The sequence below is a fragment of the Amblyomma mixtum genome, chromosome 4, assembly GCF_055824585.1.
Source record: "Amblyomma mixtum isolate Tamu chromosome 4, ASM5582458v1, whole genome shotgun sequence".
Lineage (NCBI taxonomy): Eukaryota > Metazoa > Arthropoda > Arachnida > Ixodida > Ixodidae > Amblyomma > Amblyomma mixtum.
Genome location: NC_143015.1, coordinates 22,751,153 through 22,773,285, shown reverse-complemented (window position 1 = coordinate 22,773,285; position 22,133 = coordinate 22,751,153). Strand labels below are relative to the sequence as shown.

General features: G+C 45.3%; 2 pseudogenes; both read right to left on the bottom strand.

Moving 5' to 3' along the window:
* Positions 1-10,004: 10,004 nt before the first annotated feature.
* LOC149345869 (uncharacterized) lies at positions 10,005-14,782 on the bottom strand (annotated as a pseudogene).
* Positions 14,783-15,829: 1,047 nt separating this feature from the next.
* Positions 15,830-16,611, bottom strand: LOC149345868 (uncharacterized; annotated as a pseudogene).
* Between the last annotated feature and the right edge of the window lie 5,522 nt (positions 16,612-22,133).

The window sequence follows — 22,133 nt, the reverse complement described above, 5'->3', positions numbered from 1 at the left end:
CAAGTGTGCGTGAAGTGTCGGAGCAAATGGTTCTAATGTGGGTGACCCAAGAAAGTGTTGATGTGAGATGTACACCTAGATATTTATAAGATTTTGCAACGGTTATAGGGACTGATGAAATGCTGTAAGTGTGATTCGTCAAGGTGTGTTTGTGAGTGAAGGACAACGATTTGCACTTAGTAAGATTTAAAGGCATCTGCCATTTTTCACACCATGATGCAATAATGTCAAGGTCCTGTTGCAAAGTGAGGTTATCGGTTGGGCTACTTATTGCATTATAGATGACACAATCATCCGCAAAGAGTCGCAATTTGCATTGAATATTAGAGCCACAGATGTAGAGTGCTTATGTCATATACACTCATCTTGCAGCTCAGCTCTGTAGGAAGTTTTTATCTTTACCAAATGCTTCTCATTGTGCCTGTCAAGTAGTTGACTGCACATGAATTCTCGTGCACAACCAGAAGCTATGCAATGAACTGATCCATTCTAATCCAACTGTAGCACATGAGGGCAGTACGACTGCCCTCATGTGCTACAGTTTTCACCGCGGAGTGTTATGCTATTAGTGTTGCGATACAGAAAATAACAAATGAAAACATCAAAAACAGCATCATTTATACAGATTCACTGAGCGTCCTTACAGCATTAAACTCCAAAAATGCCACGGAGCCACTGATTGGAAGCATCATGCACAATATAGTAAAGGTCACAGCACAAAAACATGTTATAAAATTCTGCTGGGTTCCCAGTCACATTGGCATTAGGGACAGTGAGAGAGCCGACATGTGCTGCACAAACCAGAACCATGGAAATAAAACATGTGAATTTGCCTCCTAGGGATTACATGAAGTTAGTGCATAGCAGACTAAGAGCCAAGTGGCAAGCTTCTTGGGAAAATGAAGGACACAACAAGCTGCATACCATAAAGCCCATTTTAAAAGAATGGAAATCATGCCGCCATAAAGAGCGTTTTATCGAAGTAATTTTATGTCGTTTACGGATAGGTCACACACACATCACCCATAACTTCTTATTAACAAAAAAAGACAAACCTGTGTGTGAAATGTGTGGTGAGGAGCTCACAGTAAATCACATTTTTATTTCTTGTTCGCATCTCGAAGAACTTAGAAAAAAATTTTTTACGGTATTTTACAATGAACACATTCCATTTCATCCCGCATTGCTTTTAGGCGAGCAAACACTAGTCGAGTTTTCACTTGTTTGTACGTTTCTAAAGAAAGCCAATGTTTTAAATCTATTATAATGTAACCTCTGTACACTTGACATAACATCATCAAACCTTGTGTTTGGCGCATGATAGCCCTAGTTGCTTATGCGCCATAAAACCCCATATAACTAACATTCTAATATGAGTCAAATAGTGTTTTATAATTATTACCCTCTCATGAGCTATTGCCAAGGTCTAGATAGCCTCCTTTCATATTTTAATGCAATATGACAATATGCACATGTGCTAACCCCAGTAGAATACAATAATTACCCCTTATCGTCTCCACCTTCAGCAGCGTCAGTGGCTTCTGCAGGGCCTTGTCCCCACCCTCCGCCAGGAGTCTGTTTGACAGCGTTCCTGTGAAGCTGCGCTGAGCCAGCACTTCTGTTGACCACAATGTGGTTGCCGCTCTTTTGACAAACAGTGAATCTTTTGGCAGCGCCATGGGAGTATCGTACGCCTCTTTCGATATTTCGTGGCCATTGGCCAGGTGTACCTGCAGGAAAAAGAAAAATGGCATGCCGAACTGAAAGGAACGTACATAATGTACAAATTATCATTGTTTACCGAGTGCATTCTGACTTAAAACTCAGTGTTAGCACTTGCCACAGCACCAAGGTCAAAATCATTTAAAACTTGAACATAACTGCAGAACTTAAGCGTGGACATTAACAGTGCGATGGGCAAATAATTTCAGAAAAATGGCTCTACCTTGCTGGACTTAGCCAATTAGTATGTGCGCACAGTAACAAATGCTAAAAAATAAGAACAGCCCACAAAAAAAGCCGTGCTGTTTGTGCTTCACACGATATGGTGCCTCTTGTAACAGTGGAATGGTCACAAAATTTCTATATCAACCAGATGCCCTTCTCAAGGCATGTCACGATGCCCTTCTAACACTGAGCTGGCCTCTCATGCTTCACCCTCATGCTTCCCCTTTTGCTGTCATTGTGGGGCACTTGGGTACAGCACAGGCTCTTCTACTCCTCAGCCTGCACTGACACCTAACATCTCATTGATGTCCTAGCTGCCAGTGCTCTTTTTAAAAGCAGCACTAAGCATGATTCAACTTCATATGGAAAAATTTTAGTGATCATTAATACTATATGGGCTACCGCTGCCGCAGCCTGTTGCCAACCTGCTGAATGTGCAGGGCAGCATGCATGCTGCTGTTAATGTCTGGGAAGTGCGATAGAACATATGATGGTGGCTCTTCCTTCGGAGCCTTGGCTCCTACATATACAGGCTTGTACTCTGGAAAAAAAAATCAACTAGGACGCATAAAACCAACATCAGATTCACGAAAATGTGAGGCTTTTATTGTAACTATAGCTGAGTACCCTGCAAAAAAATATGAATATACACCGAGCATTATTTCATAATTAAATATTCTTGCATGATGGTAATACAACCGTAAAAAACAAACGAGCTGGTTCAGAATGCTGGGCTGACTTACATAAAAAAAAGAAAACCGAACTCAGTGGCTATGATCTCAACGAGTCGGTTTGGCGGTTCATGAAAGGACTTTAGGGGTGGAGCGAAGAAAGCACATGAAAATCAGCAATGCAAAGCAGATGCTAGTGGCTGGAATGATTCTATAACAAGTTTAAAACTAATGAAGCTGTGTGCAGGGCAGCTTTCAGCATAAATAAACAATACGTAGTGGCAACATAAAATGCTGCAGTCATTTTATGCCTTTCATTTATTTTACCTCCAAAAAGATCCTCGATGGGCTCCTTTTTTCGAGGTGTCCGGTTTAGAAGCAGGGCGGCCCCAAACCTGCAGCTTGTCAGTTGACGACGGTTCATCACCGTCGTTCACGTAAAGCATCACAGCCGCAGCATGTTTACACGTGCCAACAGCCCCTGCTTTGCACGTGCATGGCACGCCGTGGATCTCGCGCCCTGCAATCAGCTTAAAAAAATAAACAGAGGCCATAAATATCATGAGCGCCGGCCGTACACACTAAACTGCGGAGCGGTGCGCATCGATCGAAACGGAAGGACGCGGCATAAATATAGTTCAAGAAAAGCGCGAAACATGTGGCAATGTGCACATGTTTACCATGCTTAACTTGTAAAGTTAATACGTGAAAATTCACTTACTTGAATCTTTATATCGTATGAGGCTTCTTCACTTGCGAGTGGCACTTCGCACGCAGTACGACGGTCCGCCAACAGCCGGGATAGTTTCCTCTACTGCGTACACATATTTCGCAGTACAAAGCTTCCGGCCCTTCTCAAGTGCGCCGCCGTAAAAGATATCACTGAGATCGGAAACTATTTTCCGAAAACCATACTGCAGTATCACTGGCGCATGATGACAGCCGCTGCAGTGTGTATGACACTTCAGTTCGCTGAGGGCTACGGCAATCAAGTCACTGTTTGAATCTTAATGAAGCGTCATTCAGTAAGCTGTGGTTCACAACACAGACAAAGCGAAAAAGATGTTACAAGCCGAAGGCCATGCTAAGCTCGCCGACCACGCTACACAGGACCCCTCGCGCCGTCCTACTAGGGTTTTATGATTTGTTCACGAGATGACGCGGCATGTCCAAGGGGCTTTAATTTAGCAGCGCCACCTAGGCAGCACAGGTTGCCCATAGCAGATAATTTTGCCACCTATTTGGTCTACAGTTACCTACGAAGTAACCAGCAGTTAACGAGGCACCTGAACTCCACGTGCATTTACAGTTCTTGATTTTCATAGACATCTCATTGTCTCATAGCTGTGGTTCAGCGGCTTGCAATGAAACCCTTCTTATTAGTCATTAAATTGGCTTTCCCAGGTTACATGCTGCCCTAATGATCGTGTAACACATGATCTGTATCGAATTTATAACAAGTAGTCAACAACAGCAAGCGAAACTGTCACTTGGTCACATGAAAGGAACAGGCATTTAGTATGTGCAGGTAAATTCACAATACCGTCACGCTTACTTTTTCTAAATAACTAAAAAGCGCGATACGTCAAACAGCATTTTTTGCGCGCACATGGATCGCTACCACGGCGAGATCGCGGCATTGCATGCATGCCTCTTGTAGAAAAGTTCATTACAGCAAGAAGTTTTATATCTGTTAACTTACGGCCTGGTGTTCATGGCATCCCTCAAGAAGAGCAGCTGCTCATTGTGTGGCCACACTACCTCAAAGGCCTCTACCAACTCTCTGCCTACGCTGCTTTTCTTTCCGTTCCTTTCGGCGGTGAATAGGCGGCGGAATTAGTCCCGCAGAGACTTCCAGCGCCCCTGTACTTGGTCTGTACTGTCTGCATGATTGAAAGACGAGGAAACGCAGATTTCAGTTGTCCAGTGCCAGTCATAACACAATGCGTCGGCTTACCTTCAAAAGGCACTCCCGGCAGTACTTCAGCCGGCACCTCCTGCCAGAGCGCGGCCTTCACGTACCATATTTTCCGGTGTACAAGACGCACCCTTGTATAAGACGCACCCACCATATATGCAGGCTGTCATTGAAAAAATTGGTATATAAGACGCACCCGTGTATAAGACGCACCCGTGTATAAGACGCACCCCAATTTACCCAGTTAGGCTAGTGAGGCTTAATTAAACATGCTTATGCGACCATCGCAACACCGTACGTATGAGTTCTTAAGCAACGCTAAGTGATCGAAAAAGGCAACTCTCACGCCATACCAGCCGACGTTTTAGCACAAAAGAAAAAAAAGCGAAAGAACTCTATGTCCATAACAATTTATTTTTACATAAAACCTTCAAAGTCTTCATCTTCGGATGCGCTATCGAAAAGGCAACGCGTCTAAAGCATTCTCTTCGCACTACGTACTTGCAAAGGGTGACTAAAAAAAAACACCGGCTTCTCTTGGCTTGTCTTGACAATGGCGAGAAGCGCGACTGTCGCCATCTTTTGGCATTTCACATTACCTTTGCTTGGGCTCTCCGAAATGGCCGCGTGTTTAAGATCCCGGAAGTGGTCAAACCCCGCCGTTTCATTAAAGTTCGCCTAAAAAAGTTGCGCACGGCGGTCGCCATATTGAAGTATTAACCATGTGACAACCGCGTTGTTGGTAGTAATATTTTTTAGGTGAAAAAAGCTTGAACATGAACCTGAGTAATTTCTGAACTCGCAAAAAAAAAACAGAAAATTCGCATATAAGACGCACCCTTGTATAGGACGCACCAGCAAGATTTTTGAAAAAAAAAACCCGCGTCTTATAAACCGGAAAATACGGTATTTATTTTTGTGCAGCTTGTGTCACGCAAGCCACAGAGAGGGGCGCACCTCCACTGCGGATATGAGGCGTTCACTGTTCATAGTTGTCCTGACAAGCCAAGCGACATCCGAGATAAAGATAAATGTATAAAACAATGTATTGTTAAAAGCAGGGCACACTTCTGCATCATCATCATCGTGATATGTGTAGTGCTGGTGCAGGCGAAGAAGCTGTCTAGTGTACTGTGCACCGGCAGCTCGCCACGGGAAGAGGGAAGACCCGTTTTCATTGACGGCCAACAGTCGCCGATCGAGGGCGCTGCTCACAAGGCATTTGCATCACCAGCAGAAAATCGCTCCTAGTGCAGCCGCCATTGCCGTGAGCACAAGTGTGTGTCATATTTATCCGTTGTGTGTCGTATGTTAGGTGAGTGCATATCGTGACCGTGATTACTCTTCCAATTGTTGCATAGCAAGATTTTCTGAGGTAAAGCGGCTTTGTAAACGATGGACGTGCTTATATAAACTTGCCGTCACAATGTAATCTGCACTCAAAGTGCAAACGCAGGTTTTGAGTACAGCTGGCAAGTGCTATCGGTGCTTGACCCGTACCTGCTTCGACCCTTTGAAAGTTGTAACAACACTGACCGGACAATGACCAGGTAATGGCCGAACTCGGCCTATGCCGTGAAGCTAGTGCATGAAGAGGCCGGCTCATTTTAGCTTTTGGAATTACAAAACGTAAAACCGCGGCAGCACGTACAACACTACCGAAAACGCAGACTACAAAATGCACAATGTTTTCATATCGTGCGCTGAACATGTCCCTCGACATAGCACGTTTCTGCCGCGCCTGGGAAACCAATTGCAGAAGTGAATCGGCATCTACAGCCAGGATGCGGAATACGGACGATCTACATCATTTTCCCGCCAACATGCCGAGCATGCGATGCACACGCATAACAAGGCCACGGGTAGAAAAAAAACTATGTGCAAGCCAATAGTAACAAAATAAGCTCTACTTATATGCCGAAGCGTCCGCTTCAAGAAGTGATCGCCTGTGATTGCATAAATACACCTTGTATAACGCCACTAAGACGGGGCCACTGCAATGCAGCAGTACAGCCCTTTCAGAGAGAAACGATTGCCAGCATCACCCGAACAATCGCTGCACGGTTACATCACAATTGAGAAGAATTGTGCTCACTTCTGTTTGTTGCCCAAATTTTCTATTTTGCTTCTCACCGCCTTAAGCGGTTTGTCAATGTCGGAGGCATGGAGCGCGTCGGCAATCGCAGCGTACACCTTTCTCTTCATGCGCCTCAGGTCTCCCAAGTGTTCCTCCCAGACCTTTATGAGAGCGTAGGTTTCTTCCTTCGTCCACTGCGCACGGTTTTTCGGTTCGATTTCAGAAGTGGCTGTGGCCGCATCGCTCTCTATCGCTGGGCAGCCGACCGTAGCGCAGCTACACGTGCTACAACACTAGCACAACAAACCATCATCAAACATGGTCACATGACCGCTGGGGCAGCCTGAAACGAGGGTAGTTCTCTGCGTTTACGTGCTGTTGTCCTTTCGACATTGTAAACATAACACGTACTTATGAAAAATAAAATAAATTACTTTTACACATTTATAATGCACTGCATTTTGTTTACCAACGCTGCCCTCCACTAGGTTGCTGGTGCTGAGGCTACGCATTCGACCGGGAAGCGAATGCGAATGAGTTCCCTAAGCTCATTAGATGGGGAATGTCGTTTTCATCGAATGACATTATATTGTCTCGTGTGGAAGCAAACTAATGTCATCTTGAACGAATGTAATTCGATGGGAATGACATTAAATTTGCCGTGTGACAGGGGTATTATTCTCCTTCGCAGCACATCTGTTTTCAGCAGTTTCAAGGTTTTGCTTCATTTTGATGAGTCTTTTTTTTCATCAACTTATTTTCTTCCAGCAGAGCTTCAATGTCCTTTGTTGTGAGGGTTGTTTTTTATTCCAGCATCACAAGTATTTCTAGGACTGTTGCCAGGGTTGGTACAGGCACCTGGGCACGTTGAAAGGTAGGGCACAGCAGTGCTACGTGCTTGTTCAGAAGGCAGTTTCTTTTGAGCACGTTGGAATCTGGCGATCTTCTGCTTTGAGTTTCCCTGCATTCGGTAAGGAAACACAGAAGGAACATAATCTGGGTGATTTGCATCGGAAGACAGCTAGCCTGCCAAACAGAAGAATAAAAAAATGTCATAACACGCACTCAGACCATCTGCAACTAAAGATGTTTTAATGGCATTTTCATTGCTGTTAGTGAAAGGGTGAAATCAGAGTAAAGCGGTGGTTGTGTGTACACACTATAAAAGCGCAAGATGATATTTGCTTATATGCATGCTTTCTGCAGCATCAGCATGGCTTCTTCTCAATATGCATTCACACAAAAATGAATTTCTCAAACGTCCTTGTGATGTTAAAACAGCAAGGTTTATTGAAAGGGGATCAACTTTTGCCATTCGTGCAGTGAAATGAAAATTGCAATTGTTCTCTAGAGTAAAACGCATAACCTCCTCCACAGAGCCGTAAATACACCTATCAGTGACTGAGACTTCTTGCATGTATGGAATCTACTGGTTGTTTCTGGGATTCTACTCTGTGTAAACTAATATTGTCGATAGTAGGAAATGAATAAATACGATGCTCCCCATGTGTCATGCAACAGAGAATCAATGCGTCTCCTTCCTGAAAAGTGATAGAAAACGGAAAAAGTATTTCTCGCTCTTGGTTCACAGGAATCGCGTGTTGTTTTATATATAAATGCACTTACCATTGCAACAGTAGCACCATAGTCACAAGTCGTCTCATCAACGAGGCTGGTATTATTGACGGGCAGGTTGCCAAGAAACCTCGCTATGTCTTTATAAAAGCACCATGTAATGGCACCTTGCCCAGTAGTTTTTCGGCTGAGCATCCTGCAAGAAACATATGCCAATGTTGCAGTGGCATTAAATCTTTCGAGATCTCCACTACGTCAGCGCTACTAGGAAAGTAGCGACTCGTCGAAATTCAGTCTGGCAGTGATATCTGCCCAGCAATGTATTGCATTTATCCTACTTTCACCGCTTATAGTACGACTCAATAAGGGGAGCAAAGCTATAACGAACACTTTGGAAACTCTGTGCTTTTGCACAAAAGGAATAAATTTTCCCGTGTTTCATGCACCAGGCAGTGGCCATGGGGAATGGTTTGACATGAGAAACGCAAGGTAGAAGCAAGATTCCTTGCGAAAAGAGCTATGTAGTGCCGACAGCACGAAGTCAAAATAAACACTGAGGTCGTGTGATAAAAATTACGCGCAAATGCACCAAGCAGCATTTACAATCTAAGCTATAGTACATGCACATATCATTGCAATGTAGCAGCGTATGTTTGACTGCGACTAAGGGCATTTACAGACTGACGCCACATTATTTCTAATTAGCGCCGGGCACACGGCAAAATGGAGGACCATTGTTTTCGGTACTGTTGTCAAGCGTGGTACTCGCATGAGCTGCTCAGTACGCGAGGAGGATCGGCATGCGCAAAAAAATTCAATCGACGTATGTGTCTACCAGTATATACTCCGCTAAACAGCGTGTGACGCTGCGGGTGGGCACCTTCGTGGCTGAATGCGGTGACCGGCAGCATGCAGTGAATGAGAGGCGCCTTGCAAAGCAAAATGAAAGTTTTCACTTACCAGTACCTGTCCCCGAGGTTCTTGATCTTCGACTTCACCTCCTCCACTGTTTTTTCAATACCTTGAGCATAAAAGCACTCTTCGATCGCTACGTATACGCGCATGTTGCACTTAGCCCGCCGTAAATCACTCAGGTGATCCTCCCAAACCTTGATAAGAGCGTGTGTTTCTTCGTCGCTGCAGTGCGCCTTGTTTTTCGCACTGTGCTGTCGAAGCGGAACCTGAACAGCCTTCTTCCATGGCGAAAAACACTGCTGGAGGGTAGGATATGATGCAAGAGCACGCTGCTACGCCACCCACGCTTCGCCGACGACGGCAACGACATACAAACGTGGCCACATGGCTGACAGCAGCCGTCGGCGACTGGGAAGAAGAGTATAGTTGCGTAAATTGCTTCAGATGTCGTGCTTTATGTGAAAATATAATCAAATAATTATTTTACCAATTGTTTACAACGTTTACTTCAATTATACATTGTTCTTGCTTACTGATTTTTGCGAAATATTGGCAAGCCGCTGGCGTCAAAAGTATGCAAATCGCCAGTGAATGAGTTTGGACAGCACATTCACTGGGCGAATGGGATTACCTGTAAATGTCATTTGCTATGCTCATGTAGCAGCAAAAAAAAAAACGCCATTAACACGTAATGTCATTCGTTTCGAATGACATTACATATACCGTGTGACCGGGGTATAACTCTGTGCGTGTGCATACCAAACTGTGATAGGTAATACGCAATGTACTTGTGGTCACTTACACAAAAATATACAAAATATTCCATGCATTTATTGTTCAGACGTGAGCAATTAGCTGAAATTATTGAGCCATAAACCCCCACACGTCACTGCCTGCATGCTCATCTGAATAACAAGAACCCCTGAAATCTTTTGTCTGTGAGCAAAGGTGCAAACAAATTAACAATTCCCACTATGATGATCATTGCCTCATCAACAATGGCCGCAATTTCTCAGGGCAATGGGCCTTTCAGCAATGTAAACAGCTTCAAGCGCTGAATCGCCCGTTCAACATGTAGACAAGCCCGTGCAATTTGAAGAGTTTTTGCTGCTTTTTCTGGTGAAAACTGTGCCTTCTTCCGCAGAAATGGAGGCTGCACAACACCAATTTTCAAGGCAGCACGTCTACTGTTGACATTGAACCACTTGTTCACCGTCACATCATCCTTAAAATGCTCTAGTCTGTCCAAGATATTTGTATCCTCTGCACTCGCTTTATAAGAGGCACAGCCTCCAAAACAGTCACTCAAAAATCTGATGAGTGCACCTCGTGATACATCAATCAAAACCTTCATTGTGTGAACAACTTTATAGTGTGAATATGTCAGAATGCGGCAGGACACAGAGTGGGATTTTTCCACCTCAGCTTGTGTGCACTCAAGCACGATTCTGACATCCTTGTATGCCACAAAGCATTGAGGCTGATTGTGTTGCACTTCTGCCTTGCTTGGCCATGGGATAGCCGCTTCCAGGACAGCTGCCAGGGAGCGGATGGTGCCATAAAAATACCGGTGCACTGTCTCCTCTGACACTACAAATAATGTGGCTAAGCACCTAAAAGAGAGAAAGGTTTTCAAGCGAACAAGCACTATTGTCACCCTTTCTAGTACACTTCTTTCTGTTTTCAGTTTGTCAATTTCAGCCACAGCATCAGCAATACACATCAGAAGCCTCATATTCTCTACACCTGTGAAGGCTTTAACGCAAGTATCACTATGAAACATGTCAATGAGAGTGGTACTGGTGCTAGGTGCTATGCGTGGATCAACCTGCTGCAGCCTTGTGTACAGAAGCAGTCTGGCTCTGGTTGAACTGCTGGAGGGTCTCTCGACAGCAGCACTCTCCACGCCTTGGGCATCAAGCAGAAAGAAGGGCCGCAACAGTGTCATCTTCCCTTGTACATTCTGTGACCTTGTTGGCACTGCTTTCGTGCTCCGATGTTTCCTGGTAATAGACAGATAATGGACCTACAAATTGTAGAGAAAAAAGGCCATAGAAAATGCTTTTTTTTTTCAATGAATATAATCAGAAAACTTAATACAGAACTAAACACTGCAAATGTTCCTGAATAACTTTGTGTGCTTCATTACTTGAAAGTCTGATACAAGAGCTCATGGCAAAGTTACACATTTTGAGAATGCGGTAGTTTTTTGGCCACACTTCGACTGGTTTGCTTGTTTGGGTATTGAACTGATTTGCTTGATGTAACCGGTTATGAACTCCCATCACGCTGCGGACTGCTAGTGTGTCAGGACCCCATATGGCATGGGCGGTATCTTTACACACCAATGTGCCTTTCTTATTCTGGAAGATGTTTGCTGCTCAAGCTGCACTTATGATAATACCTTTTGACAGGTGAAACTGAGAAGAAACATAACATGCTGTACAGTTTACATTGCGCCTTTAGCACAAAAATATGAAGGCAAAAGTAACCACACGACAAACAAGCTTTCACCATGCAACATGCAATGCAGGTGAAAATAAAAAGTGCACATACTGTAGTGTTCACCGTACACAACTTGTGTGTAAAAAAAAGTGAGTGCTCATAAAAACTATAACAAAAGGAAGAGAGAACAACAAAGGAAAAGGCAAATGCATGCTTTATGATAACCTATTCATGTCGTTTGCAATGATGCTATCGCTACTAGGCATGATCTGTGGAAGTCAAAACAAAAAGTACTGCTACTCACAGATCCCTCGTCCAAATATGTGAAGTTCTTCTGTGCTGCTGTAATTAAAAATGATTTTTGAAACATTGTTTTTTGAGGTGTTGAGCCATGAAGTGCTATATGAAGCAGTAAACTTACGTAAACGAGGCAGCTATACAGATTCTGCTGAGCGTGGCACTGCAATCGATAGGACTGTGTCATTATAAAAGGTCGCTTTCTGTGGTGGAAATTGCAGCGTATGGAAAACATACAGCATGCAGCCTTCTCTTGTTCCCATAAACGATTCGGGGTGGCCGTAGGTTCTGCAGTTGGACCAGATTGCAGTTAATATAAGCCTGCTGTATTTGAAACGTTAGCTTTCCCGACTCATGCAAGCATGAGGTACAGTCTTTGTCAAAAGTAACGAGGCTGCACGGTTTACTTCTGATTCCTATAGTAAAGCTATTATGCGAGCCCTCAAGATCTAAATCTCTGTATGGTGAGGAGAACCCCTGCCCTCACCTTCAAAGAAGTTTTTTTTATCTGTTGGGAAGACGTGAGGAATCTACTATACGAATGAGATGCAAACCATGCAGCCTGGTTACTTTTGACAAAGACTGTACATACTTACGTATACAAACAGCTGTGGCCTGCTCTAAAGATGGAAACGTGGGACTGCAAGGAAGTTCTGGAAAAAAAACATTGAGCAGGCTTAGCCTCGAAATGACAGAATATATTAAAACATTTCATGTTTTCTCAATGCAAAAAAATTCGCAGCAAGTACTTGCATGAAATCTTGGGCTTGTTGGGGAAACATACTGTTAACAACAGTGCAAAGGAGATGACAGAAGGGAAAGGGAATACACAGAACAGTGGATTTCCAACATAACCAAGCCCTTGTAAAGCTAGCCGCAATTTCCATAAAAGGCTTATATGAGGCCATGATAAGCTGACTGATAAATCATTAAAGTAGGCTGAAAATGTAACAAATCTGCTGCACTCTTGCCATCCACTTGCTTAGTTCCATCTAGTTTTGTGTCCACTGCATTAAAATAAATTCCATATTTTTGAAAATACAATAATGAAAAGCACTGAAGTAGTAAACTGTCAAAGTAAAATCAAAGCGAGGCATCGTACATTAACCCAGTACAATAATTAACCCAGTTCGCATGGCCGAACTCCTAGCATCAGGTCTTTTGGGCGCTGTAGAAACCACTGTCCTTACCGTCCACTGGGTCTTGCCAAAACGCTATATACACAGCCCCCGTACTGAAGTCGGTGTTGTGTACCGGGTTGAAGTTAGTGCTGTCCTTTGCAGGAATCACGTTCAATTTTTTATCCAAGTCAAGCACAAACCGAAGAAAGGCAGGAAGAAAAAGCATACACAAGTACCCAATGTTGCTATCTCCAGGAGTCCATGCAAACAACTTCGGACAAAAAAAGGAAGTCGACCAGTGAGCAAGTTTTGCAGAATTGTTAGACAACAAAACAATTTGTGCACAGTTATTTATTAAGTTTTAATAACTGGTTGTGCTCATTTACTCCTGAATCAGCACCATGAGTTGCTCAGGGATGGCCACATCGGCATTATCATCAGTCCGGCTTGTCGAACTAGGCGATTGTAGTGCAGTGAATTATTTTCTGTAACTGTAGGGCCTCCTGCAAAATAGGCTAGGAAACTTGCGGAATTTTCTTTTTTTTTTTTTCGTAAGGGCCGCCCATTACAAAGGGAAAGCCACATATCCAAATCCTAGCATCAACAGCAATCCCTTTCTTTAGGTAATAGGCCTAGGGATTATCTTTGGTCGACGTTCAAGTGCTGTTTGGATGATGGCCGTAGCATTATTGTCACAGTGAGGTGAGAAAATGGGTCGCAGGAATAAGCGGTACCGGTGGTACCCGTGACCCAAGCAGCGATGCTGGCCTTCCGTGTTCCACCAGAAGTTATCTACGGATGTCTGTGCGCCCACCGTCTCCAGCTTAAGGGCCTACGCGGCAGTCGTCGCCAGTACAAGAGATACGCACCCAACGTCAACAGCGCGAGGATCTCCCCGGCCACCATCGCCAGTGCAGGCATCACCACAGGCCACCCATCATGATGGGGACGATTATTGACGGCAGCTACAATTGGCCAGGTCCTGCGGAGACTCCAACATCGTCAAGCGATCACAAGCAGTAGCGTGATTTTTGCGAAGCCCGTGAGACGTCAGTTCAGACGCAGTGCAGCGATATAACTGTTGAGGACTTACACTGACTGCGAATTTTGCCATTGAGCATGGATTGTCATGGAAAGCAATCAAAGCACTTCAAAGACATATTATATATTCTTGGTAGACATGATGTTCCATCGATGAAGTATCGTTTTAAGAAAAGCGTTGGAGTTGGAATTGATAAGGCGAAGTTCCATTTTTACAGCTCGCCGTGCATGAAGCTTGTTGCAGAAGTTCCAGGAGATCTTGCTGGGAGAAATTGTGTGCAGTGCAGGAAAGCTGCTCCATGTGCGGACGCCACTGCAGTGGCAGGCGAGTGTCGCTCGACGCACATTTTTTTATAACTTTGCCTGTTCGACAACAGCTGTCATCACTCCTCAAGGATGCTTCAGTTGCCAACATACTTCACGATAGGCTCCAAACGATCAACCTGAGGCACGAACTAGACACAGACGAGATGTCTGATATTACAGACGGGTCAGTGTACAAGGAATTTAAGCGAAACTTGTCCTCAGATGACCTGAGCCTTACCTTCAATGCCGATGGCAGCTCAGTCTTCAAATCTTCAAAATACTCCTTCTGGCCAATACAGTTGACCATAAACGAGCTTCCACCACGTATGCAGCAAAAAAATGTGCTCCTGTCCGCTTTGTGGTATGGTCAGGTGCATCCTGATATGACTCTCTTCCTCAACACATTTGTCAGACAAACGGAAGAACTAAGTAGCAATGATGTGACTGGGAGAGGCGCCACTGACCCCATGGTTTCAAAGGTAAATATGGTATTTGAAGCAATTTAATTATTATAAACGAAAGTAACGATAAACTGTTATAGCAGTTTCTTTAATTCAAGATGCACTCAGTGTGTTGCTTTGCATGACAGATGTATACATATGCACTGCATTTCCTATCGTGCATTTAAAGTAAATTGGCAGCTGATATGGAAGGGAACCTGGAGGTATTTTTAATGTCTGCTAATGCCATTTTACTCGATGCTAGCTAGTGCTGCCAATTACCATCTCCTGTAATTTTTTAAGCACACCCTTTATGCACTGCAAGTACTACCGTGCTTTTCTGAACAGTACACTTGGCACATCTGTCAGCTTTCTAGTCGGCAACCAATTTGTGATGAATAAAGCCCTAGTCGGAGCACATAGGGGGCACGTTTCGTAAAGAAATAGTAGGTATGAATTGTTAACTTGCTGAGGATATTAAGCTCACTCAAACTCAACTCAACAAAGAGCAAACACAGGCATTCTTCTAAACAACTGCAAAAAGCCACAAAGAAAAAGAGTGCTTACCAGGAAATTGGCACTCACAAACTGAAGTCGTGCAGTCGATTGCTCTGCAGAGATTTGCGCGCCAATCTTCTTTTTTTTCTTCCTCAGTTTCCTTATTATACATAAGATGGCACCGCATATGCATGTAGGAGTAACATGGGCAGAGCTTGGAGTGAATAGGAAGCTTTTGAAACCGAAACTGTACAAGAAAAAATATTTTCTGGTGTGTTGCCTGTGGGCAACACTCGTCAATAAAGGGTTAAGTTCAAGAAATTGTATCCCTTCTGCTTGGTTGAATTAGTGTGCTGCTGCGGTTGGCCAGTGCAGTAATGAAGGACCAAATGGATCATGGCCCATTATTACCAACTCTTGTTTTTGAAGGCTTGGCTTGGTCTATGGGGTTTCACATCCCAAAGCAACTAGGGCTATGAGGGATGCCATAGTGCAGGGCTCCAGATAATTTCAGCCGCCTGGAGTTCTTTACCGTGCACTGACATCATATAGCACAAGGGCTCTAGCGTTATCTCCAAATGTGGTCACTACATTGTATCCTGCTATAAAGCCAGTTTTGGTGCAATAAAGAACTTGTGTTCTGTATTGCCAGTATCAAAGCAAGCAAAATCACCACATGCTGAATTAAAATAGGTGCAACCAAGCAGGTCAGTTGGCTCCCTTGAATTCAGAATATTGAACAACCTAACTCTCTGGATCACTCTTCAAGGTAATCTGTGCATTTCCCTTTGAAAGGGGAGGCAGAACCACAATACCGCTTTGACTATGTAGCGGTGCCTTTATGCCAGGAAAGCCTTTATCAGCTAAGACATCTCCAGGCTCTATCCGGTCCAGGAAGCCTGAATCTATAGTAATGTGAGTATCTGAAGCATGGCCTCCATAGGCTTGCGATATAAAGCTAACTGTACCATTTGGCAATACACCAATCAAAAATTTTAAAATATAGCCACCTTTGTAATGAGGAAAAAGAGCACGCCTTTGCTCCACAGTGGCTGGCTCTTCCGTTCTTCGCTCAGTGCAGTCAATGATGTATTGGCAGCGTGGGTAGTCGAGCCTAAAACAAGCAGGCATTGTTGCCTGAACAGTTTCGAGTGATGGGCAGGGTATCCGCCTCTGCATTGTGCTTAGCTGGTTACTTAAAACAAAAAAATATCCGGTTTATTGTAGTACGATGAAGCCCAAAAAGCACTGCGATACTGGCACAAGACACTGCAAGTTTCATTTTCATTAAGAAATTTGCCAGCTTTTGCAAAACTGGCGCATCAACTTCTCTCACAGCAATAGGTGAGAGCACCGACATTAAAAGAGCGAGTACATTGGTGTTCACCCCGCACAATTCTCTGAAGGCACCCTGCTTTTCGACAAGGGAGTGGCGGCCAAGAAATGTGCATGTTTGCTCGTCTGGCCCAGTGGAGGAAGACCTTTTGCAGGAGTCAGCTTGTGTACCACATCTTGAAACTTGGGAAAAACCCACCTAGGAGCAAATAATTTCACAGGGACATAAAAAAAAACGAGCAGACAACGGACAGGCGCCATGGCGCCTGTCCGTTGTCTTCTCGTTGTTGTTGTTTTGTCTTCTCGTTGTTGTTGTCTTCTCGTTTGTGAAGCAAATAATTTCACAGGGACACAAAAACAAACGAGAAGACAACGGACAGGCGCCATGGCGCCTGTCCGTTGTCTTCTCGTTTTTTTTGTGTCCCTGTGAAATTATTTGCTCCTAGGTGGGTTTTTCCCAACTTTCAAGATGAAAAACCAACTAGCCCGTCAACATGTCTTATTGTGTACCACAGTCGATGGCATCACTTTGGGCGACCTGTGTTGAAGCTGAGCCCTGTGACGTCAGAGACAGAAAGCCTCCAAAAAAGTCTTCATCAGTCTGAGTCACCTGGAAAGAAAGATGTAGAAGGCCACCCTTAGTGGCGTGATAAATCAAGAATGGGCATTGACTAATAGGCACCAATGAAAACACGCCAGAGGTAAGCAAAACAAGCCGTCCACATTTAAAACAAAATTCATCCCACACATTATGACAGCAAATGCCCCTGATGCGGGGACAAACCAACTGTGCATCATACTAGATGAGGTTGCCAAAACATAAGGCTACCTTCCAAAATACACAGCGCTAAATCAGAGCAATGGGAGGCAGCGCTGTCCAGCAAGTCTGGAGCCATGTGCGACCAAAATTACGGAGCAATATAAAAGTTTATCTTTGCTCTCTCTCTGGATACAGTAAAATACACCATTCTCTTGCATCACTAATGAATAACATGCAAAACTAGTTACATTAATAAAACCACTACAGTGAGTTGTAATAAAATTTCGCTCACCACAGATGCACTACAGGATGCCATTGGTGCCTGAGGTTCATCTCCACAACTGCACTGAGAGCCCGAGGGTGACAATTGCTTTCCACTGCCTCCGCTGGAAGTGACTGGCTTCTTTGCTGAGCTCCAGAAAATTTGGGCGCGCAAGCACGTTGGTGCACAACAGAACCTAAACTGTGTGAGCCGTGCGCAACCCAGCCAAAACAGAAAAACAAGCTTAGCAGCGTTAGGCAACAAAAACAGAGCTCCGAAAAAAGTTGTAGCACCAAAAAGGACAACACACAGTAAGCGAGATGGGACAGGCCAACTTCCAACTCTTTATTCACCGCGATTGCCAACCAAGAGGGGGAGCAAGAACGACACATGCGCTCGAGTGTTGTGCAAAAACAGAGAACAGAGCTCTTAGTCCCGCATGAAAACTTAAACGGCACATCACTAGCCCTTATGCAGTGCTCACCTGTCGAATCTGTCCAGTTTTGATTCTGGTAAGGCGCTGTCACCCCTTCCGTAGCACGACGGAAATATGCTTGGCACGTAAGCAGGGTGATTGGCGATGGTGCTTTTGCGATTTCCCCCGAAATGGGCACTGCAGATGCATGTTTGGCCCTGCACCGGTTGCCACAATTCTCCATCGGGGCTGTCGATGACAAAAAAAAAATGCAACTACTTTGCAATTTTTACCGCAAATGCAAAGAATCGCAACCCTCTGAAACAAACAAAGGCGTTGTTTACCTTGCACGCTGCACCGCTCTGATCCAGCATTCTCTCCGTTCGTCCTCATATGACCTCCACGGGAATGGATAAAACTCCACACTTGGAAGCTTCCTTGCAGTATTGGCGTAACTGTTGTGGCATCCGTACACGCAACAGTATATCGAAGTGACCTTTTATCGCCTTTACTACGAGTGCAATTTGCTTTCCCGTTTAGCACCGCCTAGCCCAAAGTGTCACTCGGGATGCCAAAGCGCACTCCCCGTAAGTGCACTTAACTTGCCCGCTTGACAGGGGTATAAGATTACTTCAGGGTAGCATCACGTTGCTTTGATCAACACCAATGATGAGGAGCTAAAGCTGACCATTTATAATGCTTTGCGGCTTTGCGCCTAGGTATTTTCGTGCAGTACTGTTTCATGGATAGCTCTAAGCACAATGCAGTTTTTTTATGAAAAGGAGCGTCCTGTACATTGTATACGCCCTACAGCAAGCTCAGCCATAGCAACATAAATCTTCACATGGGTGGATGATCACGACTGTAAACTTACTGTCACACTCCATGTGTACCACCTCCTCGTCTGATCGTGCAACAGATTCCATTGGAACGGCGGTCCAACTTTCACTGCTGGTCCCGTTTTCGTGGGTTGTCAATGCGTGTGCAGAGCTGATACGATCTTGCGGGAACACCTCTGTCGCCTGGAATTTTAATCAAAGTGGTACGGGCAATTGCCTAAATAAACACCGCTGCAACAGTTAAGGTCTAGTTAACACATTCCAGGCATTCTCTCAGAAGAAAATAGCGCTGACCAGGTGCACATTCGAGGGTACTCTTAAAGCATAGCATAGTACAAATCGGGTGCGCAGCCAAGGCAGGGCCCCACGGGGCTCGTCCCAAGACTCGCACGCCGCACCCCGAGAAATATCTATCTATGCGGTGCCTGGTAGAACTGGCGTAGTTTACAGACACGTAAACGGCGCTTTGCATGTTATATCAAATCTTCCTGCATGATCGAGCACGAGAACAGCTCTTTCGTGAGTAGTTTGACTAGAAGAATTGCCACGGCTGAACCACCTCAGTCGTTTGGCTACCGCAGAAGCCAATTTCTGGTTGGTTTGGTTTATGGGGTTTAACGTCCCAAAGCGACTCAGGCTATGAGAGACGCCATAGTGAAGGGCTCCAGAAATTTCGACCACCTGTGGTTCTTTAACATGCACTGACATCGCACAGTACACGGGCCTCTAGAATTTCTCCTCCAAAGAAATTCCAGCCGCCGCGGCCGGGATCGAACCCGCGTCTTTTGGGTCAGCAGCCAAGCACCATAACCACTGAGCCACCGCAGCGGCAGAAGCCAATTTCTGCCACTTCGCGTGGTTGAAATAAACGCCTGAACATTTAATGACGAAAAATAGAGCGAAGGACAGCTAGAAGAAGATATGACTAACGCTGCCGCCTTGTCAATCCCAGGTGCGATTGGCTTGCATCACTTGGACGCGCAGGAAGATTGACGGATGGAATAGCTTCCGACACCAGCTTCCTGTATTTGTAACCTGATAATTATAAAGAGAATCGCTGACAACCAGCCCGGAAAAGCTCGGTAGAGGACTCACCTAGTACCTTGTAAACCAGGTACACAAAGTCTTCCTCTTTGAAATGCTTGCTGCACACAAGAGCCGACACTTACGGTTGCTTCCCCATTTTCAATTTAATCATCCAAGCCTTCTTCCCCGCAGGGAGGCGTCTGCAGCATGCAGACGTTGGTGAGTGGCGACAGCACGGGGTTAACCCGAGCATCCGCAGGGACATCCCCACAGGGGGATGATGGTGAACAATGCGTCACCACGGACCCGAGCATCCGCGCTTAGCCGTGCGTGGCATCGCCGTGTCCGGGGAAAAGGGGATCCTGGTGGTTGAGCCGATGCCGAGCGTTTGGACCTTTAAGGCCCCTCGGCGGAGGCAACACGCCACTTTGGCCCCAGCTTCCTGTAGACGGCACCTCCGGCCTGACCCGACCGGGGGAAATCGGCAGTCGCCTTTTCCTGTTCTCCTCTCCATCTTTCACTTTCCTATCTCCTTTCTTACAACTCTCCTGTATCCTCCTCCCTTCTTGGTTTTTTCCTCTTTTTCCTGGCGGCGAGGGTTAACCGTGTGTGACCAACTACCCTGTGTTGAGTCATATTAGGTTATAGTTAAGGTGTACAGCTGGCGTGGGCAGGACTTTCTTTCAAGTTCCTGTCGCGTCCCCTTGTTGGACTCCATGGTGGGTGGCTGGCACCATGACCGAAAAACATCAATTTTTTATGGCTCCCCCCCTTTCCAAACTTGATCGCTCTCTAAAAAGAGTGCGGAACGAAGCAGAGAACTTTTTTTCGAAAAAGAAAGCAACATTTGCCAAATTCCATGTCATCCACAGTGAAGTTCAAGATAAACAGGCCAGAATTCTTTCTCCATTCATGGTATCGAAATGCTTAACAGAAGCTTTGGGCCCCGGCTACAAAGTATCAAAAATGACCAGTGGCGATTTATTACTGGAACTCCGAGAAAATGTCCAAACCACCAAACTCTGTAACATAGTGTCTATTGGGGACACACCTGTCTCCATCACTGCACACCGATCACTCAACACTGTCCGTGGCGTCATCTCAGAAAATGATTTTCTACATCTCACAGAGAAAGAAATGCTGGAAGGACTCTCAGATCAAAATGTCATAGATGTATACCGCATCAAAATCCGCAAGGACAATAAAGAAATAGATACCAAACACCTAGTCCTGACTTTTAACACATGCACATTGCCCGAAACCATCGACGTTGGATACCTCAAAGTAAATGTAAGACACTACATCCCTAACCCCCGAAGGTGCTTTAATTGTCAACGGTTTGGCCACGGATCACAGAGTTGCCGCGACCGCAAAACTTGCGCGAAATGCGCGTCAAAGGACCACCATTCTGAGGAATGCGACGCAGCTCTACGCTGCGCTAATTGTGACGGAGACCACGCTGCGTACTCCAGGGCGTGTCCGTCCTGGAAAAAGGAAAAAGAAATCATCACCATTAAGACCAAAGAAAACATTTCATTCAAAGAAGCCAGAAGGCGTTTTGCACTTAACAACACATTCTCCTTCACAGCGAAACCAAACTTCGCTGATGTGGTGCGCAGGGGCGTAGCACCGCACAGCACTCCGGCACCTGCCGCGGCCAGTTCTACTGCGCCTGTAGCAGGGCCACCCACGCCCCAGGCAGGGACAGCGAAAGCTGCTCTGCCAACTCCAAGCCAGGGAGTGCCGGCCCATGGGTCGACATCCCGCAGGACTTCCCCCCGTCGGGGGAGGCCTGACACCAACACATCCGCGGCTTCCCCGCGGTCTTCCAGCACCTCCAGTGAGGTGATGGAGGTAACTCCCGATCCGCCCGCTTTGCAGCGGCGGAACAGCTCTCTTGAGCGGAAAAAAAGCAGGGCCACCATAACGGCCCCAGAACATAAGTAAACCCCCAATCGTTCATACCCCAAACATAAACATGGCTTTTATAGTTCAGTGGAACTGCCGAGGAATATTGAGAAATTACGATGACATAAAAAATATTTTAGGGTCAGTGTCACCCACCAGGAAACCAATCTAGGTCCACAACATATGAACATCCTGAAGCATTATAAAACTTTTAGACGCGATCGTGAGCAGGCAAATAGACTCTCGGGAGGCGTCGCGGTTGTCATACAAAGCGGCGTCCCTGCTCAAGAGATCAGGCTGAAAACAAAACTTGAGGCAGTTGCAGTCAGCATTGTCA